The 5955-nt window shown below is 32.0% G+C and overlaps 1 pseudogene; it reads right to left on the reverse strand.

Annotated features, from left to right (window-relative positions):
* Nucleotides 1-2068: 2068 nt before the first annotated feature.
* Nucleotides 2069-3830, reverse strand: LOC132271438 (probable polyamine transporter At3g13620; annotated as a pseudogene).
* Nucleotides 3831-5955: the final 2125 nt, after the last annotated feature.

The following is a 5955-nucleotide window of genomic DNA, read 5'->3' on the forward strand; positions in this document are numbered from 1 at the left end:
TGTCTTAAAGATGCAAAGCATACAACAAAATGGCTAAGATTTCAAATATATTTTTTGAATAAGAATTCGTATATCAAATTTTATGAAGCAATATGAATATATGGCTGACATTACAACTCAAAAATAAGTAATGTTAGTCTAAATTAGTAGGGAAAAGATAAATTTTGCATTCGCTTTTTGTTGCCACCATCATACAAGGATGAGAATACTTTAAGAGGTGACAAATATTTCTTATTGAGCTCTATCTATTATAGTCGCTACAAGTCAGGGAGGATCGAGAAATGCATAATGGGGTGGGCTAATTTATTTGGGGTGAGCTAGTACTACTATTTTTTTAAAAAAAAAAAATAGACTAAAATTACCTCTAGTAAATTTTTTTTTGTTTTTTTTTAGGAAGTCCACCCCTCAATCGGCCCAAACATTGTAGCAGTGTAAAGTTTACGACTAAAAGAAGTTTAGACTTTTTGGGTTGTATTTGGTCCAAGTGTGTGCGGCTTTGAAATTGATAACACAAATTTGAATTGGATTAGTGATTTAAACAGGAAACAAATTAAGCTGCAGTTGGAGTTGTAGTGATTAAATCACCTTATATACTTTCCAAGTCTTTGTTAACTTCTCTCCATAATATATTAACGAGACTAATTTTTTTGCCACTAATTTTTTTGCCACGTGTACATGATTCAAACATATTTGTTACCTTGGTAGTACCTAGCAACAATTGCTCATGAGTTTCATGAAAAAAAAAATAAATAAATAAATAAATTTAATTTACATCTCAAAAACTTCACATCTGTATTTTTTTTTGTTGTGTAATTAGACAAATTCTACTAAAATATAATGATATTGAGGTACGTAATTGTTTCAGGTGTTGGTCATGGTTGGTTTTAGGAGATGTGATTGGATTTATAGGGTCATTATTGATTGGATTTATAGAGTTATTATTGGTTGGAGATAATATTGGACCGAATGAAAATCGAACCGATTATCAGTTAGAAGAAATTATAAGACTTTGATTTCATCTCATCTGACTAAGTTGTTAGTTTCCTCCAAAATTTCATTTTAAAATAATGACCACTTGGATGTTATTACTCTCCTCCATATCCCATATATCATTTTAAAATCAGACAGTTTATAGGTAAAAGAAAATATATGTTTAATTGATGGAAGCATTAAAACAATCAGAAGTTTTGCCAATTATAAGAAAATAAAGTACACATGGAACATCTTATAAGTGAAAAAAAAATAGGAAGTAATTAACAAACAAAGCTCATTCTCAAACATTCTTTATGCATGAAAAGGGCTAGGGTTCCTTTCATAAAGTTTTCATGTTGAAGAATGACACTTTAATGAGTCCATAAATGTTATTTTAAAACACATCAACAATTTAGAAATTTAAAAATACCAGATTTATCGTTGCTATTCCAAATTCATTTAAAAATTGTATGAAAAGTATTACAAAAAAAGCAGTAAGGCTTGTGAGTGGTAACATTGACTTTTTTTCAAAATATCTCATTATATCTAGAGAATTATGAAAATGGCCAAACTACCTTATATATATACTTTGTAGATTTTCAATTATTGCCTTTATAGTTAGAAAAGACTTTAAACTGAAGAATCAGGTGTGATGGATCTCAATTAGGTGCAAATAATTTTTTAGAAGCATTTTGTAACGGGATGTGATAGTTCAAGGAGATATTATTCACAAAATATAATTCAAGAGAGTTATTTACAAATTCAAACTTGTTATTTATTATTATTATTATTATTAGTTTGTGAAATTTTGCATATTCTTATCTTTATATATATAAGAGATAAAATTTTAAAAACAAAATTATGGGTATTGAATTGATGTTTATTTTTTAATAGATAATGTAAGTTTTTTTTTTTTTAATTGAATCTTTGAATATAAGAAGACAAATTATTTTAATGGACTTGCTAATGAGATAATTATTTTAATTATCAATTTTTTTTTTTTCCCCACTTTTTGTGGCAAGTAACAAATTCATCGAGCACAATCAAGTGTCCATTTTAAACACCTTAAACCATTCTCAATTTCTCATCATTGATATAAATAAAAAATTAATACTCGGCATATATAATATAAAAATAAAGAAACAAATAAATACAACTATTCTCAAATGGATGAGAATTTTTACCTAGTCAAACCAAATTATATATATCCCTCCTATAAAGGTTGACAAATTCTAATAAATTACTAACCCACCCCCTATCACTCATCTTCAACCTCAAGTTCATCACCATTGTTGAACACAAACCACTTCTTCGTCTTGCATAACTTCATCAAATAGTACCACCCAACTGCACCCGCAGTCATCAACCCACTCACCAGAAAAACAGCCTTGGTAGCTATCACCATAATGAACACTAAAAACACAGACGGAATCAAGCACATGATCACCAATCCCGGCAGCCTCATCGGAACCCGATACGGCCGCTTCTTCTCCGGATACTTTCTCCTCAACCAAACAAACGATGCAAGCTCCAACAACATCCCCAAACTGTACAGGAAATTCGCCGACGATATAATATCCGTGAAATTCATAAACGAAACAGAGAGTGTGATCCCAGTGGCCACCAAGATCCCAACCCATGGTGTGTTGAACCATTTCGATCTCACCCCGAAAATTTTGGGCAAAAGACCCAAATCCGTCATACCCAGAATTTGATAAGAACTACTGCTCAACTGTGCTTCGAACAATCCGATCGCCGACAGAACAGCTCCGATCTCAATCCAGATCTTCAACCACTTGCCGGAGATAATCTCGGCCGCGTTGGCGTGAAACCCTGTTTCCCATAGGCTCTGATCGACTGTCACAGACCCGGTCACGGCCATGAGAGGGACTATATAAGCCAAACAAGTGAAAATCACGGCGGTGAACAGAGCCACCGGAAAAGTCTTACTGGGTTTGTCGACTTCGCCGGCGAGAGTACTCACATTGTCCCAGAAATTCAGATTCCAGAACAGGGTGTTGAAGTAGAGATTCCAATCCTTCTTCACACCCTTTTGGCCTAAGCTTCCCCATCTGTGTGGTTTGATTTTGGGTATGGCGATTAAGGACATGAGGATGAAGGGGAGGAGAGAGACGACGGCGAGTGCCACGGCCACGTAACCGACGATGGCGAGGCCGGTGTAGTTGAGGAAGGCGAGGGCGAGATTGGAGAGGACGATTGCGATGTAGCGAGGGAGGCCGGAGGCGAAACTTTCTTGAGGTAGTCGATGCAGAGGATGGGGAAGGCGGCGAGGTTGACGACGACGGAGAGGAATTTCCAGGTGGCCATGAGGGAACCTGCGAAGGGTCCGAAGGCCCGGTGGGCCCAGAGGACGAAGCCACCGTTGCCGGGGTATGCGGTGGCGAGCTCGGCGGTGATGAGGGCCTCCGGGACGGACCAGATGAAGGGGAAGATGAGGAAGCCGAGAATGGCAAGGAGGGGGCCGGCGGCTTTGACCGCGGGTTCTTCGCCGTAGGGACCGCCGGCGACTTCGAAGTAGATGAGGAAGATGAGGGGGATGAGGGTGAGTTTTTTGTTGTTGGTGGTGGTAGTGTTGGTCGCGGCGGTGGTGATTGGGAGGTGGTGGGAGGTGTCTGTGGTTGGTGGTCGTCCAGCTGTGTCTGCGGTGGTCATGGTGGTTTTGGATTTCTTATTAGTTGGAGAAAAAAAAACTGATGATTTGTCAGGATTGTGGTCCCATCTCAATCTCAATCTCAATAAATTACTGATAGATTGCAGAGATTCAACACACAGAAAGCAATGTAAATGTAATGTGTGTGTTTATATAATAGAATGAGAGTTAGATTCAAAAACAAAGATACGTCTATCTACTTTGAGATAGAGGAAGAGTGTATTGTTTTTGTTTTTGTTTTTGTTTTTATTTTTATTTTTATTTTTATTTTTGGAATAAATAGATTAGGAATAGTAATTTGTGTACAAGTAGAAGTATAGAAACCCAACTCAAGTCTCAAACCCCACACGAGTTTATATGTATACACTATTATTATTAAAAATAAAAATAAAAATAAAAATTATTTATATCACATTTTGAGTTCTATCGTGGGATTATTATATATAAATGGTACTAATAATTCATATTTATTATTTAATAGAGTGGAAGTTTTTTAATTTCTAAAAAAATAAAGTTGACCAAAATGCTGATAAGGATATAAAAAACACTGCTTACCAGAGGTACTATTTTTATTCACATAGGTATCACTTTTTGTACACATAGGTATCGTTTTTTGTGCATCAAGTACCACTTGGTATCTAATATCAAAAAAAATAGTATCTATATACCTAAAAGTAGTACCTCAACTAAGGTAAACAATGTTTTTTTTGTCATTATTTTTTAAAAATTATAAAACTTTGACTTTATCAAATAGTAAATATGGATCATTATCCACAAAAAGTTTCATAGCATATTTGAGTTTGATAGCAATTTTTTTTTTATATATAATTTTTGTAATATGTATATATGAGTTTCAAAGTATATTTTTATTTTTTATTTATAATATATTTTTAATATTATTACGATTTCCTAAATAATAATTTACCTTCACTAATTTTCCTTTTTCCTAATTCTATTTTCTTTCTAATTCTTCCCAATTTATCCTTAACAAATAAAAATAAAAACAAATAAGTTTCTAATTATTATTGTAAATTCTAGGGCCTTAATTCTTTTATATTGAGTACAGTGACGGACCCAGAAAATTTGGTGAGGGGGGGCGAATTTTTAATTTGTGGTACAAAATTATATGATGGGTTTATTTTTGTAATTTTAGTAGGGTTTTTTTCATAAATTTTTAAAAAATTTAAGTATAAAATGAAAAAAAAAAAAAATCAGTGGGGCAAATTATAATTATAGTGGGGCATCTTCATAAATTATCAAAATTTGAAGTATAAAATGCTAAAAAAAAAAAATCCAGTGGGGGCGAATTGTAATTTTAGGGGGGGCATTTTCATAAATTTTAAAAACATTAGGGTATAAAATCAAAATATTAAAAATTCAGGGGGGGCATCTGCCCCCCCTTGTCCCCTGCTGGGTCCGTCCCTGATCGAGTAGACAAGTATTATTAGGCTTCTAAATTTTTTTATATGCATAATTAAAATAACAATAATAATAATAATTATTATTATGTTAATAGACTCCCAAATTCAATCCAAATCTAAGTCCAAAAATCCTCGACATAGAATTTCTCTTATAATAAACTCTTAAATCTATTCAACCACTAATAGAGCCCTACAAAATTTATATCTAAAATTTTTATATGTATAATTAACTAATAATTATTATTATAATAATGTTAATAGACTCCTAAATCTGAAAATCCAAGTTTGCTGTGCGGATTTAGTAAGGTTTGTTATGTTGTTTTTATATTATATATATAGTTATATATATGTATGTATGTATGTCTGATTAATTGTATGAAAAAAGAAATAAAATAAAATTTACAAATATTTCCTTCTTTTTTTTTCTTAAATTACAAATATTTCCTTTGACTACATGACTTTAATTAAATAACAAATGAAATTTATTGTATGGAATATGACAATATGTGTACACACAGTATCTTTCGTCTTCATTCATTAATTAATAGTTTTGAATTCAAAAAAAAAAAAAAAAAAAATCAAAATCAAAATTGTAGTAAAAAATGTAATCTGATTTTGAGATTACTTTGGGTGTTTGAAAATACATCTATCAATAATTGAATTCATATTAAAAATTAAATTGAAAGTTATTTTTTATTCTCTTTTACATTGTGTCAATTTTATTTTCATATATCATTCTTGATAATTTTAGAGTTTAGCTATTGAAGTTTTATATAATAAAATTTTGATTTTTTATTGTAAGAATTTTGTAAATTATTATTATTATTTAATCTTATAATCAGATTATGTTAATTAGTATATTAGTGTGACCATATAAATTAATCTCAACTT

The sequence above is a fragment of the Cornus florida genome, unplaced genomic scaffold (assembly GCF_030987335.1).
Source record: "Cornus florida cultivar Cherokee Brave unplaced genomic scaffold, ASM3098733v1 CherokeeBrave_3.0.0_Hap2_Chr08, whole genome shotgun sequence".
Classification (NCBI taxonomy): domain Eukaryota; kingdom Viridiplantae; phylum Streptophyta; class Magnoliopsida; order Cornales; family Cornaceae; genus Cornus; species Cornus florida.